The 17,151-nt window shown below is 50.2% G+C and overlaps 1 pseudogene; it reads left to right on the forward strand.

Moving 5' to 3' along the window:
• The first annotated feature begins 3,758 nt into the window (after positions 1-3,758).
• On the forward strand, positions 3,759-16,813 carry LOC135535355 (actin-related protein 2/3 complex subunit 1B-like; annotated as a pseudogene).
• The last annotated feature ends 338 nt before the right edge of the window (positions 16,814-17,151 follow it).

Consider the following 17,151-nt stretch of genomic DNA (forward strand, 5'->3'; position numbering starts at 1 on the left):
TGTCGCTCTGCCGAGTCACCTGTCTGTCTGTCGCTCTGCTCTACCGAGTCGCCTGTCTGTCTGTCGCTCTGCTCTACCGAGTCGCCTGTCTGTCTGTTGCTCTGCCGAGTCACCTGTCTGTCTGTCGCTCTGCCGAGTCACCTGTCTGTCTGTCGCTCTGCCGAGTCACCTGTCTGTCTGTCGCTCTACCGAGTCGCCTGTCTGTCTGTCGCTCTACCGAGTCGCCTGTCTGTCTGTTGCTCTGCCGAGTCGCCTGTCTGTTGCTCTGCCGAGTCGCCTGTCTGTCTGTCACTCTGCCCTGCCGAGTCGCCTGTCTGTCTGTCGCTCTGCCGAGTCGCCTGTCTGTCTGTTGCTCTGCCCTGCCAGTCGCCTGTCTGTCGCTCTGCCGAGTCGCCTGTCTGTCTGTCACTCTGCCCTGCCGAGTCGCCTGTCTGTTGCTCTGCCGAGTCGCCTGTCTGTCTGTCACTCTGCTCTGCCGAGTCGCCTGTCTGTCTGTTGCTCTGCCCTGCCGAGTCGCCTGTCTGTCTGTCGCTCTGCCGAGTCGCCTGTCTGTCTGTTGCTCTGCCCTGCCGAGTCGCCTGTCTGTCGCTCTGCCGAGTCGCCTGTCTGTCTGTTGCTCTGCCCTGCCGAGTCGCCTGTCTGTCGCTCTGCCGAGTCGCCTGTCTGTCTGTCACTCTGCCCTGCCGAGTCGCCTGTCTGTCTGTCGATCTGCCCTGCCGAGTCGCCTGTCTGTCTGTCGATCTGCCGAGTCGCCTGTCTGTCTGTCGCTCTGCCGAGTCGCCTGTCTGTCTGTTGCTCTGCCGAGTCGCCTGTCTGTCTGTCGCTCTGCTCTGCCGAGTTGCCTGTCTGTCGCTCTGCCGGAAGTCGCCTGTCTGTCGCTCTGCCGAGTCGCCTGTCTGTCTGTTGCTCTGCCGAGTCGCCTGTCTGTCTGTCGCTCTGCCGAGTCGCCTGTCTGTCGATCTGCCCTGCCGAGTCGCCTGTCTGTCTGTCGATCTGCCGAGTCGCCTGTCTGTCTGTTGCTCTGCTCTGCCGAGTCGCCTGTCTGTCTGTTGCTCTGCTCTGCCGAGTCGCCTGTCTGTCTGTTGCTCTGCCGAGTCGCCTGTCTGTCGCTCTGCCGAGTCGCCTGTCTGTCTGTCGCTCTGCCCTGCCGAGTCGCCTGTCTGTCTGTCGCTCTGCCCTGCCGAGTCGCCTGTCTGTCTGTCGCTCTGCTCTGCCGAGTTGCCTGTCTGTCTGTCGATCTGCCGAGTCGCCTGTCTGTCGCTCTGCCGAGTCGCCTGTCTGTCTGTCGCTCTGCCCTGCCGAGTCGCCTGTCTGTCTGTCGCTCTGCCCTGCCGAGTCGCCTGTCTGTCTGTCGCTCTGCCCTGCCGAGTCGCCTGTCTGTCTGTCGATCTGCCCTGCCGAGTCGCCTGTCTGTCTGTCGATCTGCCGAGTCGCCTGTCTGTCTGTCGCTCTGCCGAGTCGCCTGTCTGTCTGTTGCTCTGCCGAGTCGCCTGTCTGTCTGTCGCTCTGCTCTGCCGAGTTGCCTGTCTGTCTGTCGCTCTGCCGAGTCGCCTGTCTGTCGCTCTGCCGAGTCGCCTGTCTGTCGCTCTGCCGAGTCGCCTGTCTGTCTGTCGATCTGCCGAGTCGCCTGTCTGTCTGTTGCTCTGCCGAGTCGCCTGTCTGTCTGTTGCTCTGCCGAGTCGCCTGTCTGTCTGTTGCTCTGCCGAGTCGCCTGTCTGTCGATCTGCCCTGCCGAGTCGCCTGTCTGTCTGTCGATCTGCCGAGTCGCCTGTCTGTCTGTTGCTCTGCTCTGCCGAGTCGCCTGTCTGTCTGTTGCTCTGCTCTGCCGAGTCGCCTGTCTGTCTGTTGCTCTGCCGAGTCGCCTGTCTGTCGCTCTGCCGAGTCGCCTGTCTGTCTGTCGCTCTGCCCTGCCGAGTCGCCTGTCTGTCTGTCGCTCTGCCGAGTCGCCTGTCTGTCTGTCGCTCTGCCCTGCCGAGTCGCCTGTCTGTCTGTCGATCTGCCGAGTCGCCTGTCTGTCTGTTGCTCTGCTCTGCCGAGTCGCCTGTCTGTCTGTTGCTCTGCTCTGCCGAGTCGCCTGTCTGTCTGTTGCTCTGCCGAGTCGCCTGTCTGTCGCTCTGCCGAGTCGCCTGTCTGTCTGTCGCTCTGCCCTGCCGAGTCGCCTGTCTGTCTGTCGCTCTGCCGAGTCGCCTGTCTGTCTGTCGCTCTGCTCTGCCGAGTTGCCTGTCTGTCTGTCGCTCTGCCGAGTCGCCTGTCTGTCGCTCTGCCGAAGTCGCCTGTCTGTCGCTCTGCCGAGTCGCCTGTCTGTCTGTTGCTCTGCTCTGCCGAGTCGCCTGTCTGTCGCTCTGCCGAGTCGCCTGTCTGTCGCTCTGCCGAGTCGCCTGTCTGTCGCTCTGCCGAGTCGCCTGTCTGTCTGTCGCTCTGCCGAGTCGCCTGTCTGTCTGTCGCTCTGCCGAGTCGCCTGTCTGTCGGTCGCTCTGCCGAGTCGCCTGTCTGTCGATCTGCCCTGCCGAGTCGCCTGTCTGTCTGTTGCTCTGCTCTGCCGAGTCGCCTGTCTGTCTGTTGCTCTGCTCTGCCGAGTCGCCTGTCTGTCTGTCGCTCTGCCGAGTCGCCTGTCTGTCGCTCTGCCGAGTCGCCTGTCTGTCGCTCTGCCCTGCCGAGTCGCCTGTCTGTCTGTCGCTCTGCCCTGCCGAGTCGCCTGTCTGTCTGTCGCTCTGCCGAGTCGCCTGTCTGTCTCGCTCTGCCCTGCCGAGTCGCCTGTCTGTCGCTCTGTGTGGAGGAGCCTGTCTGTCTGTCGCTCTGCCGAGTCGCCTGTCTGTTGCTTTGTGTGGAGGAGCCCTTCCAACAGAAGGAAATGATCACATGCATCTGGTGGAACCGAACAAGAAACAGGGAAGGTGGATAATAAAGAGGGAGTCTCATCTACCCTCCCTCTCTCTCCCACCCTAGTCTACCCCCTCTCTCTCTCCCACCCTAGTCTACCCCCCTCTCTCTCTCCCTAGTCTACCCTCCCTCTCTCTCCCACCCTAGTCTACCCCCCTCTCTCTCCCACCCTAGTCTACCCTCACTCTCTCTCTCACCCTAGTCTACCCCCACTCTCTCTCACCCTAGTCTACCCTCCCTCTCTCTCTCACCCTAGTCTACCCCCTCTCTCTCTCACCCTAGTCTACCCCCTCTCTCTCTCACCCTAGTCTACCCCCTCTCTCTCTCACCCTAGTCTACCCTCCCTCTCTCTCTCACCCTAGTCTACCCTCCCTCTCTCTCCCACCCTAGTCTACCCTCCCTCTCTCACCCTAGTCTACCCTCCCTCTCTCACCCTAGTCTACCCTCCCTCTCTCTCCCTAGTCTACCCCTCTCTCTCTCACACACCCTAGTTGATGCCACCCTCCCTTCCTTTTCTGTTACAGATGTGAATGTTCTACTTTAACTCCTTCCTCTCTGTAGAAGCCAAGTCTTTTCTACTTCTCCCCTTCTCTTTTTTTGCGGAAGTTTCTATTTTCTCCCTCCCCCGCTTTTTTTGCAGAAGCAACTTTCTGCCTCTACCGCTCCCTTCAGCCCCGTCTCTTTTTTTGCAGAAGCAACTTTCAGCCTCTACCGCTCCCTTCAGCCCCGTCTCTTTTTTTGCAGAAGCAACTTTCAGCCTCTACCGCTCCCTTCAGTCCCGTCTCTTTTTCTGCAGAAGTTTGTTTTCCCTCCCCCGGCCTCACCCCTCCCTCCCTTCCTGCCCGGCCTCACCCCTCCCTCTGTTCCTCTTTTTGCGGAAGCAACTTTTCTACCTCCTCCTCGTCTACAGAAGTGTCTGTTCTCTCTCCGTCACTCTGTCGGTAGCTTTCGCGTCGACTGGCCAGAGTCCGCGAGCTGTTCTCTCCACTCATCTCTCCTTCCGTATCATCCCTCCATCTCAGGGTAAGTACAAGTTCTCTCGGCTGACCGGACATGTCCAGACATGTCTGGTTGGTTCTACTGATAAACAGACACAACCAGGCAGAAACTTTTTTTAAATTTTCTTTAATGCAAAACAATGAAAACTACGAGGAAAAGTTACCAAGATGACACGTTTTCAACGTTGCGTAATGAAACAGGCAGGAAGCAGGACTCGCGCGCACACTCTCACCGTCCAAGCGCGCGCACTGTCGTGGACGCAAGGGTCCGATCCCACTTCTGACACCAGTGTAATGAAACGGGCAGGGAAGCAGGACTCGAACCCTCGACCTTTCTAGCCCGAAAGTCCAGGGCGCGCTATAAGCGGCACAGTCGATATCCGTCAGACACGCCAGCTTTACGTTAGTCCGGGAACCATGGCAATGACAGTGGGTTAGCTCGCGTGTCGCCGCTGTTCTGTGTGGAGTCAGACACGCCAGCTTTACGTTAGTCCGGGAACCATGGCAATGACAGTTGGTTAGCAACACGCCTTATTGAAGATGTAGCCGTGACGGACAACTTTAAACAGCCCGTTTCCTGTCGTTACAAGGCTACGTTGTGTTGATGTGTTATATACAGTGTGCGTGTTTGACATTCATTTCATGCCACAGAGGCTCAGTCTAACACAACCTAGACTGTATCTCTGACTCAATTCAAGGGCTTTATTGGCATGGGAAACATGTGTTAACATTGCCAAAACAAGTGAGGTAGATAATATATAAAGTGAATATATATATATATAAGTGAAACTCTGTCAGTCTCTCTCTCTCTGAAGTTTTATTTTATGACCAATTGAAAGTGTGTGTGACGTTGCAGTTCGTGCAAAAAAAAAAACCATTATTTTTTTATTCAACAGGAACTACAGAGGCCTCTCATTGGCTCATCTCACTTTCTGATTCTGCATCGTCCTGATTTGGCTATGGCTTACCACAGCTTCTTGCTCGAGCCAATCAGCTGCCACTCCTGGAACAAGGACCGGACCCGTGAGTAGGACACTCTCTCTGATTGGTCAATAGGACTTCCTCGCCTACAGAACTAGAGGAAACCCAACTCAGATGGTGTTGAGCAGGAACTCACAAAGCTGAGTTGTAGTGAAGTTCATTTGATATTCATTGCAGGTAGTAATTGAAACACACCAAGATAACTGAAATTGATCCAAGTTAAACAAAAAAAAAACAGGCTTAAGTTGTGTGAGTCTGACGGGGGGGCTGTGATTGGCTCCCATGTGGCTGGAGGTATTTCCTGTTGTAGCGAGAGGGCTGTGATTGGCTCCCATGTGGCTGGAGGTATTTCCTGTTGTAGCGAGAGGGCTGTGATTGGCTCCCATGTGGCTGGAGGTATTTCCTGTTGTAGCGAGAGGGCTGTGATTGGCTCCCATGTGGCTGGAGGTATTTCCTGTTGTAGCGAGAGGGCTGTGATTGGCTCCCATGTGGCTGGAGGTATTTCCTGTTGTAGGCAGAGGGCTGGTGTTCTGGGTCTCAGAGAGACGACTGTGTTCCACAGAGCTCAGGAAACTAACTCCATATTTGGGTTGTTTCGATCTGAGTCTTCGGTTTCTGCTCAAAATGGATGGTGTGTCTGGGCAGAGCACACAGACGGACGCACAACCACAGTGTGAGTCATATAAACAGGAACAGGAGGTGAACTGGCGGTTTTCAGTGTGTTTCTCTCGTGTCAGAATTGAGAGGCAGACAGACACGCTGAGAGGCAGACAGACGCGCTGAGAGGCAGGCAGACGCGCTGAGAGGCAGGCAGACGCGCTGAGAGGCAGGCAGACGCGCTGAGAGGCAGGCAGACGCGCTGAGAGGCAGGCAGACACGCTGAGAGGCAGGCAGACACGCTGAGAGGCAGGCAGACACGCTGAGAGGCAGGCAGACGCGCTGAGAGGCAGGCAGACGCGCTGAGAGGCAGGCAGACGCGCTGAGAGGCAGGCAGACGCGCTGAGAGGCAGACAGACACGCTGAGAGGCAGACAGACACGCTGAGAGGCAGACAGACACGCTGAGAGGCAGACAGACACACACATAGATGTGAGAGGAGTGTGACCTTGCTTCCCCACGCTATACTGTTGCAAACACACTCACTCACACGAACCAACAGCCCTCTGAATATAATGTAATATCTCCCTATAGAGATTGATCTGATATATATAGTGTGATTGATCTGATAGATATAGTGTGATCTCTCCCTGTAGAGATTGCTCTGATGATATAATGTAATATCTCCCTATAGAGATTGATCTGATATATATAGTGTGATTGATCTGATAGATATAGTGTGATCTCTCCCTGTAGAGATTGCTCTGATAGATATAGTGTGATCTCTCCCTATAGAGATTGCTCTGTGTCCCAACAACCATGATGTCCACATCTATAAGAAGGACGGGACCAAGTGGACCAAGATTCATGAACTGAAGGAGCACAACGGACAGGTCACAGGTGAGACACCCCCTCCCATCTCTCCAGGTATAGACTGGGCTCCAGACAGTAACTCTATGCCCCCCCCTCCCATCTCTCCAGGTATAGACTGGGCTCCAGACAGTAACTCTATGCCCCCCCTCTCCAGGTATAGACTGGGCTCCAGACAGTAACTCTATGCCCTCCCCCCTCCCATCTCTCCAGGTATAGACTGGGCTCCAGACAGTAACTCTATGCCCCCCCCCCCTCCCATCTCTCCAGGTATAGACTGGGCTCCAGACAGTAACTCTATGCCCCCCCCATCTCTCCAGGTATAGACTGGGCTCCAGACAGTAACTCTATGCCCTCCCCCTCCCATCTCTCCAGGTATAGACTGGGCTCCAGACAGTAACTCTATGCCCCCCCCCTCCCATCTCTCCAGGTATAGACTGGGCTCCAGACAGTAACTCTATGCCCCTCCCATCTCTCCAGGTATAGACTGGGCTCCAGACAGTAACTCTATGCCCCCCCTCCCATCTCTCCAGGTATAGACTGGGCTCCAGACAGTAACTCTATGCCCCCCCCCTCCCATCTCTCCAGGTATAGACTGGGCTCCAGACAGTAACTCTATGCCCCCCCCTCTCCAGGTATAGACTGGGCTCCAGACAGTCACTCTATGCCCCCCTCTCCAGGTATAGACTGGGCTCCAGAGAGTAACCGTTATCGTGACCTGTGGGACGGATCGTAACGCGTACGTCTGGTCTCTGAAGGGGAGGTGTGGAAGCCCACCCTGGTCATCCTCCGTATCAACCGGGCTGCTCGCTGTGTCAGCTGGTCTCCCAAGGAGAACAAGTTCGCTGTGGGCAGCGGGTCACGCCTCATATCCATCTGCTACTTTGAACAGGAAAATGACTGGTGAGGACCAGACAGGACTGGGTTTAACTATATCTGTTATAGAGAATGACTGGTGAGGACTGGACAGGACTGGGTTTAACTATATCTGTTATAGAGAATGACTGGTGAGGACTGGGTTTAACTATATCTGTTATAGAGAATGACTGGTGAGGACTGGACTGGGTTTAACTATATCTGTTATAGAGAATGACTGGTGAGGACTGGACTGGGTTTAACTATATCTGTTATAGAGAATGACTGGTGAGGACTGGACTGGGTTTAACTATATCTGTTATAGAGAATGACTGGTGAGGACTGGACAGGACTGGGTTTAACTATATCTGTTATAGAGAATGACTGGTGAGGACAGGACTGGGTTTAACTATATCTGTTATAGAGAATGACTGGTGAGGACTGGGTTTAACTATATCTGTTATAGAGAATGACTGGTGAGGACTGGGTTTAACTATATCTGTTATAGAGAATGACTGGTGAGGACTGGACAGGACTGGGTTTAACTATATCTGTTATAGAGAATGACTGGTGAGGACTGGGTTTAACTATATCTGTTATAGAGAATGACTGGTGGGTTTAACTATATCTGTTATAGAGAATGACTGGTGAGGACTGGTTTAACTATATCTGTTATAGAGAATGACTTGAGGACTGGACAGGACTGGGTTTAACTATATCTGTTATAGAGAATGACTGGTGAGGACTGGGTTTAACTATATCTGTTATAGAGAATGACTGGTGAGGACTGGACAGGACTGGGTTTAACTATATCTGTTATAGAGAATGACTGGTGAGGACTGGGTTTAACTATATCTGTTATAGAGAATGACTGGTGAGGACCGGACAGGACTGGGTTTAACTATATCTGTTATAGAGAATGACTGGTGAGGACTGGGTTTAACTATATCTGTTATAGAGAATGACTGGTGAGGACTGGGTTTAACTATATCTGTTATAGAGAATGACTGGTGAGGACCAGACAGGACTGGGTTTAACTATATCTGTTATAGAGAATGACTGGTGAGGACTGGGTTTAACTATATCTGTTATAGAGAATGACTGGTGAGGACTGGGTTTTACTATATCTGTTATAGAGAATGACTGGTGAGGACTGGACTGGGTTTAACTATATCTGTTATAGAGAATGACTGGTGAGGACTGGACAGGACTGGGTTTAACTATATCTGTTATAGAGAATGACTGGTGAGGACTGGACAGGACTGGGTTTAACTATATCTGTTATAGAGAATGACTGGTGAGGACTGGACAGGGTTTAACTATATCTGTTATAGAGAATGACTGGTGAGGACTGGGTTTAACTATATCTGTTATAGAGAATGACTGGTGAGGACTGGGTTTAACTATATCTGTTATAGAGAATGACTGGTGAGGACCAGACAGGACTGGGTTGAACTATATCTGTTATAGAGAATGACTGGACTGGACTGGGTTTAACTATATCTGTTATAGAGAATGACTGGTGAGGACTGGACTGGGTTTAACTATATCTGTTATAGAGAATGACTGGTGAGGACTGGACTGGACTGGGTTTAACTATATCTGTTATAGAGAATGACTGGTGAGGACCAGACAGGACTGGGTTAAACTATATCTGTTATAGAGAATGACTGGTGAGGACTGGACAGGACTGGGTTTAACTATATCTGTTATAGAGAATGACTGGTGAGGACTGGGTTTAACTATATCTGTTATAGAGAATGACTGGCGAGGACCAGACAGGACTGGGTTTAACTATATCTGTTATAGAGAATGACTGGTGAGGACTGGGTTTAACTATATCTGTTATAGAGAATGACTGGTAAGGACTGGGTTTAACTATATCTGTTATAGAGAATGACTGGTGAGGACTGGGTTTAACTATATCTGTTATAGAGAATGACTGGTAAGGACTGGGTTTAACTATATCTGTTATAGAGAATGACTGGTGAGGACTGGACTGGGTTTAACTATATCTGTTATAGAGAATGACTGGTGAGGACTGGACTGGACTGGGTTTAACTATATATGTTATAGAGAATGACTGGTGAGGACCAGACAGGACTGGGTTTAACTATATCTGTTATAGAGAATGACTGGTGAGGACTGGGTTTAACTATATCTGTTATAGAGAATGACTGGTGAGGACAGGACTGGACTGGGTTTAACTATATCTGTTATAGAGAATGACTGGTGAGGACTGGGTTTAACTATATCTGTTATAGAGAATGACTGGTGAGGACCAGACAGGACTGGGTTTAACTATATCTGTTATAGAGAATGACTGGTGAGGACTGGGTTTAACTATATCTGTTATAGAGAATGACTGGTGAGGACTGGGTTTAACTATATCTGTTATAGAGAATGACTGGTGAGGACCAGACAGGACTGGGTTTAACTATATCTGTTATAGAGAATGACTGGTGAGGACTGGACTGGGTTTAACTATATCTGTTATAGAGAATGACTGGTGAGGACCAGACAGGACTGGGTTTAACTATATCTGTTATAGAGAATGACTGGTGAGGACTGGGTTTAACTATATCTGTTATAGAGAATGACTGGTGAGGACTGGACAGGACTGGGTTTAACTATATCTGTTATAGAGAATGACTGGTGAGGACTGGGTTTAACTATATCTGTTATAGAGAATGACTGGTGAGGACCAGACAGGACTGGGTTTAACTATATCTGTTATAGAGAATGACTGGTGAGGACTGGGTTTAACTATATCTGTTATAGAGAATGACTGGTGAGGACTGGGTTTAACTATATCTGTTATAGAGAATGACTGGTGAGGACTGGACTGGGTTTAACTATATCTGTTATAGAGAATGACTGGTGAGGACTGGGTTTAACTATATCTGTTATAGAGAATGACTGGTGAGGACTGGGTTTAACTATATCTGTTATAGAGAATGACTGGTGAGGACTGGACAGGACTGGGTTTAACTATATCTGTTATAGAGAATGACTGGTGAGGACTGGACAGGGTTTAACTATATCTGTTATAGAGAATGACTGGTGAGGACTGGGTTTAACTATATCTGTTATAGAGAATGACTGGTGAGGACTGGGTTTAACTATATCTGTTATAGAGAATGACTGGTGAGGACCAGACAGGACTGGGTTTAACTATATCTGTTATAGAGAATGACTGGTGAGGACTGGGTTTAACTATATCTGTTATAGAGAATGACTGGTGAGGACTGGGTTTAACTATATCTGTTATAGAGAATGACTGGTGAGGACTGGGTTTAACTATATCTGTTATAGAGAATGACTGGTAAGGACTGGGTTTAACCATATCTGTTATAGAGAATGACTGGTGAGGACCAGACAGGACTGGGTTTAACTATATCTGTTATAGAGAAACTGTTTCAATTTTGTTCCCTATGTAACAGGCTCTGTCCTAAAGACCATCCTAGTCCCTGTCCTACATACCATCCTAGTCCCTGTCCTACATACCATCCTAGTCCCTGTCCTTAATACCATCCTAGTCCCTGTCCTAAATACCATACTAGTCCCTGTCCTTAATACCATCCTAGTCCCTGTCCTATGTAACAGGCTCTGTCCTAAATACCATCCAAGTCCCTGTCCTACACAATGCAGTACTTCAACCATATCGCAACCACGTTTCAACCATATCTCAACCACGTTTCAACCCTGTTATTCCCAGGTGGGTCTGTAAGCACATCAAGAAGCCGATCCGTTCCACCGTCCTCAGTCTGGACTGGCATCCGAACAACGTGCTGCTGGCGGCTGGATCCTGTGACTTCAAATGCAGGTAGAGAGAGAGACCGCCAGAGACCATGTTACAGCCTCATCAGTAGAGAGAGACCGACAGAGACCATGTTACAGCCTCATCAGTAGAGAGAGACCGACAGAGACCATGTTACAGCCTCATCAGTAGAGAGAGACCGTCAGAGACCATGTTTCAGCCTCATCAGTAGAGAGAGAGACCGTCAGAGACCATGTTTCAGCCTCATCAGTAGAGAGAGAGACCGTCAGAGACCATGTTTCAGCCTCATCAGTAGAGAGAGACCGCCAGAGACCATGTTTCAGCCTCATCAGTAGAGAGAGAGAGAGACCGTCAGAGACCATGTTTCAGCCTCATCAGTAGAGAGAGAGAGAGACCGCCAGAGACCATGTTTCAGCCTCATCAGTAGAGAGAGACCGTCAGAGACCATGTTTCAGCCTCATCAGTAGAGAGAGAGACCGTCAGAGACCATGTTTCAGCCTCATCAGTAGAGAGAGGACCGTCAGAGACCATGTTTCAGCCTCATCAGTAGAGGGAGACCGTCAGAGACCATGTTTCAGCCTCATCAGGGAGAGAGACCGTCAGAGACCATGTTTCAGCCTCATCAGTAGAGGGAGACCGTCAGAGACCATGTTTCAGCCTCATCAGTAGAGAGAGACCATCAGAGACCATGTTTCAGCCTCATCCGTAGAGAGAGAAACCGTCAGAGTCCATGTTTCAGCCTCATCAGTAGAGAGAGACCGTCAGAGACCATGTTTCAGCCTCATCAGTAGAGGGAGAGACCGTCAGAGACCATGTTTCAGCCTCATCAGTAGAGGGAGACCGTCAGAGACCATGTTTCAGCCTCATCAGTAGAGAGAGACCATCAGAGACCATGTTTCAGCCTCATCCGTAGAGAGAGAGACCGTCAGAGACCATGTTTCAGCCTCATCAGTAGAGAGACCGTCAGAGACCATGTTTCAGCCTCATCAGTAGAGAGAGAGACCGTCAGAGACCATGTTTCAGCCTCATCAGTAGAGAGAGACCGCCAGAGACCATGTTTCAGCCTCATCAGTAGAGAGAGACCGTCAGAGACCATGTTTCAGCCTCATCAGTAGAGAGAGAGACTGTCAGAGACCATGTTTCAGCCTCATCAGTAGAGAGAGACCGTCAGAGACCATGTTTCAGCCTCATCAGTAGAGAGAGAGAGACCGTCAGAGACCATGTTTCAGCCTCGTCAGTAGAGAGAGACCGTCAGAGACCATGTTTCAGCCTCATCAGTAGAGAGAGACTGTCAGAGACCATGTTTCAGCCTCATCAGTGAGAGAGACCGTCAGAGACCATGTTTCAGCCTCATCAGTAGAGAGAGAGACCGTCAGAGACCATGTTTCAGCCTCATCAGTAGAGAGAGACCGTCAGAGACCATGTTTCAGCCTCATCAGTAGAGAGAGAGACCATCAGAGACCATGTTTCAGCCTCATCAGTAGAGAGAGAGACCGTCAGAGACCATGTTTCAGCCTCATCAGTAGAGAGACCGTCAGAGACCATGTTTCAGCCTCATCAGTAGAGAGAGAGACCGTCAGAGACCATGTTTCAGCCTCATCAGTAGAGAGAGACCGTCAGAGACCATGTTTCAGCCTCATCATTAGAGAGAGACCGTCAGAGACCATGTTTCAGCCTCATCAGTAGAGAGAGAGAGATAATTCTCAGTAGTTATAATATATTATCCCCCTCTCTCTCCCCCAGGGTGTTCTCGGCATACATCAAGGAGGTGGAGGAGAAGCCGGGGCCCACAGTCTGGGGGTCCAAGATGCCCTTTGGAGAGGTGCTGTTTGAGTCTGGGCCCTCAGGGGTGTCTGGGGGGGCTGGAGATGGGGCAGGAGGGGGATGGGTCCACGGGGTCTGTTTCTCCCACAGCGGGAACCGCCTGGCCTGGACGTCACATGACTCCACTGTGGCGATCGCAGAGGGAGGCAAGACCAGCACGTAAGGAGAGAACACTGATCTGTGTGTTTTCTAGAATCAGCAGTCTGGTCTCTCTGTGTGTATTCTGGTCTCTCTGTGTGTATTCTGGTCTCTCTGTGTGTATTCTGATCTCTCTGTGTGTATTCTGGTCTCTCTGTGTGTATTCTGGGATCAGCAGTCTGGTCTCTCTGTGTGTATTCTGGTATCAGCAGTCTGGTCTCTCTGTGTGTATTCTGGTATCAGCAGTCTGGTCTCTCTGTGTGTATTCTAGGATCAGCAGTCTGGTCTCTCTGTGTGTATTCTGGTATCAGCAGCCTGGTCTCTCTGTGTGTATTCTAGGATCAGCAGTCTGGTCTCTCTGTGTGTATTCTGGGATCAGCAGTCTGGTCTCTCTGTGTGTATTCTGGTATCAGCAGTCTGGTCTCTCTGTGTGTATTCTAGGATTAGCAGTCTGAGCTCTGAGACCCTTCCTCTGCTGTGTGTCAGCTTTATCACTGAGAACAGCCTGGTGGCCGCTGTGAGTACACACACACACACACACACACACACACTTCACCTCTCTCTCTCTCCTGTGTCTCTCTCCTGTGTCTCTCCTGTGTCTCTCTCCTGTGTCTCTCCTCTCTCTCCTGTGTCTCTCCTCTCTCTCCTCTCTCTCTCTCTCTCTCTCCTGTGTCTCTCTCTCTCTCTCTCTCTCTCTCTCCTGTGTCTCTCTCCTGTGTCTCTCTCCTGTGTCTGTCTCACTGTGTCTCTCCTGTGTCTCTCTCTCTCTCCTGTGTCTCTCTCCCTCTCTCCTGTGTCTCTCTCCTCTCTCTCTCTCCTGTGTCTGTCTCCTCTCTCTCCTGTGTCTCTCTCCTGTGTCTCTCTCCTGTGTCTCTCTCCTGTGTCTCTCCTCTCTCTCCTGTGTCTCTCTCTCTCTCTCTCTCCTCTCTCTCCTGTGTCTCTCTCCTGTGTCTCTCCTCTCTCTCTCCTGTGTCTCTCCTCTCTCTCTCTCTCCTGTGTCTCTCCCTCTCTCTCTCTCTCCTCTCTCCTGTGTCTCTCTCCTGTGTCTCTCTCCTGTGTCTCTCCTCTCTCTCTCTCTCCTGTGTCTCTCCTCTCTCTCTCTCTCTCCTGTGTCTCTCCTCTCTCTCTCTCCTCTCTCTCTCTCTCTCTCCTGTGTCTCTCCTCTCTCTCTCTCTCCTCCTCTCTCTCTCTCTCTCTCTCTCTCCTGTGTCTCTCTCCTGTGTCTCTCTCCTGTGTCTGTCTCACTGTCTCTCTCCTCTCTCTCCTGTGTCTCTCTCCTCTCTCTCCTGTGTCTCTCCTCCTCTCTCTCTCTCTCTCTCTCCTGTGTCTCTCTCCTGTGTCTCTCTCCTGTGTCTGTCTCCTCTCTCTCTCTCCTGTGTCTCTCCCTCTCTCTCTCTCCTGTGTCTCTCCTCTCTCTCTCTCCTGTGTCTCTCCTCTCTCTCTCTCTCTCTTCTCTCTCTCTCTCCTGTGTCTCTCTCCTGTGTCTGTCTCCTCTCTCTCTCTCCTGTGTCTCTCTCCTCTCTCTCTCTCCTGTGTCTCTCTCCTCTCTCTCCTGTGTCTGTCTCTGTGTCTCTCCTGTGTCTCTCCTGTGTCTCTCCTGTGTCTCTCTCCTGTGTCTCTCTCCTGTGTCTCTCTCCTGTGTCTCTCTCCTGTGTCTCTCTCCTGTGTCTCTCTCCTGTGTCTCTCCTCTCTCTCTCTCTCTCTCTCTCTCTCTCCTGTGTCTCTCTCTCTCTCGTGTCTCTCTACTGTGTCTCTCTCCTGTGTCTCTCTACTGTGTCTCTCTCCTGTGTCTCTCTCCTGTGTCTGTCTCCTCTCTCTCCTGTGTCTCTCTCCTGTGTCTCTCCTCCTCTCTCTCTCTCCTGTGTCTCTCTCCTCTCTCTCCTGTGTCTCTCTCCTGTGTCTCTCTCCTGTGTCTGTCTCTCTGTGTGTCTCTCTCTCCTCTCTCTCCTGTGTCTCTCTCCTGTGTCTGTCTCTCTCCCTCTCTCCTGTGTCTGTCTCACTGTCTCTCCTCTCTAGAGAGAGAGACTCCTGTGTCTGTCTCTCTGTGTGTCTCTCCTCTCTAGGGTCATGACTGCTACCCGGTGCTGTTTGTGTATGACGGTACTAAGGGCTCAGTAACATTCGGAGGGAAGCTGGACGTTCCCAAGCAGACGTCTCAGAGAGGGATCAGCGCCAGGAACGCTTCCAGAACCTGGACCGCCGAGCCACCTCGTCTGAGACCACCGAGCAGGGCCTGGAGAGTCTGCACAAGAACAGCATCAGGTGTGTATTTCTGGGGTCGTAATGACTAAATATGTGTGTGTGTGTCTGGTGTCATAATGACTGTATTTCTGGGGTCGTAGTGTGTGTGTCTGGGGTCATAATGACTGTGTGTATTTCTGGGGTCGTAGTGTGTGTGTGTGTGTGTGTGCTAACTGTCTCTTTGTATTTCAGTCAGATCTCTGTGCTGGAGGGAGGGAAGAGTAAATGTACCACGTTCTGTACCACTGGGATGGACGGAGGAATGGTCACATGGGATGTCAAGGTACACACACACACTACACACACACTACACACACACTACACACACACTACACACACACAGTCTGACACGTTACTGTAGTTGTGCCTTGTCACCGTCGTCATCTGGAATAGTTGTGCAGTGAAGAGATGATGTCTAAATATCATCTTCTACTGTTCCCAGAGTCTGGAGTCTGCCCTGAAGGATCTCAAGATAGTCTGATACCATGACCCCCAGCCGACCAGCCGACCAGCCGGGATATGAAGAAATCTCACCTCTTTGCCTTTCTGCTTCTCTGCGTCTGTCTCAGCAGCTGCTGGAGACATCTCCTTTCTGTCTGTCTCTGTTGAGCTCAAAGCACGGCAGCCATGACAACGACGTCTGCATTCCACATGGCACCCTGTTCTTTTTATATCGGTAGACCAGGACCCATAGGACACCATTCGAGACACATCTTGATTGTTTTTTTGTTTGTTCTTATCTTCTTTGTTCTAGAATCCAGGAAATGCGTTGTTCTGTTCCGTCAGGTGTTCTATACTGATAGTTGACGGAACAGAACAACGCATTTTCTGGATTCTAAAAACATCTTCTTTGTTTTAGAATCCAGAATCCAGGAAATGCTTTGTTCTCGACGTTGTTCTGTTCCGTCAGGTGTTCTACTCTGATAGTTGTACCTGGACATACAGCTGTGCTCTTAGTGTATGGCACGATTCGCTTGGGCTTCTGGAATTAGTTTACTTGGGTTTTAGTTTTGATGTTCACACATGAATTTGTTGGATTTACAGCACAGGACCTAGAAAAAAATCATATCTAAACTTGAGATTTTTTCACTTCAAATAAAAAAGTAAATTAAATAGAATGGACTAATAACCCTTACAGAAAAAGATGACAGTTTTTAATACTGCAGTTAAAGTGCATTTAAAGTGCAGGAAGTGCAGTTAAAGTGCAGTCGACTGTGGTATTTTGGACGTAGTAATTTCAGAATAACTGCAGTTAGACCGCGCGCTGACCGCATTATTTTTTTCGTAACGGGAAATGATTCTGAATTGTAGTTAATTTGGTTGGAGGTGTTTGGAGGTGATTAGTTTACTGTGTGATGTATTATATCTGTGGTAAGTTGCAGGTGTCTACAGGGTAAAAACATAAAACATAAAAAGCCATTTAACCAGTTTTGAAAAGTTGTGAAAAGTGGAAACCGGACATTCTGCTCCGATGAACTCCGTTATCAAGATGTATTAGAGCACAGCTGTTCGCCATTATAGTAGGACGCGTCAGAGTGGAAGGCTACAGCAGGTATTTATATAATCATGAAGAAAGCCAAGCCGCGGTACCTGTTAAATGCTTATGCTGGTCATAATATGCATTTTAATAAATGATTTACTATCATAAACTGTGTGTGTCTGTCCAAGTGTTTGATAAGACTGATCTGACGTCGACTCGTAACTGTTATGAAAATGTGGTCGAGACACGCCGAGTTTCAGACCGCAGTTTTTATATAAACTTTTCACGTCAGACACTTAAATTCAGATCCCTCTTGTTTTGTTCAGGTGTCACGCCATCTAGCGGCCACATTCAGTAGATAAACTACCAAAAGTCTTGGTTATAGATGTTGGGTTCAAGCGTTGCTGGACGTGTTTTTATGTTAAATATTACGACACATGATGATGTTGACAGAAATTCCGACTGTATCCGTTTGTTCTAGAAAATAAAGAGAAAGAACCAACTATT

The sequence above is a fragment of the Oncorhynchus masou genome, unplaced genomic scaffold (genome assembly GCF_036934945.1).
Source record: "Oncorhynchus masou masou isolate Uvic2021 unplaced genomic scaffold, UVic_Omas_1.1 unplaced_scaffold_486, whole genome shotgun sequence".
Taxonomy (NCBI): domain Eukaryota; kingdom Metazoa; phylum Chordata; class Actinopteri; order Salmoniformes; family Salmonidae; genus Oncorhynchus; species Oncorhynchus masou.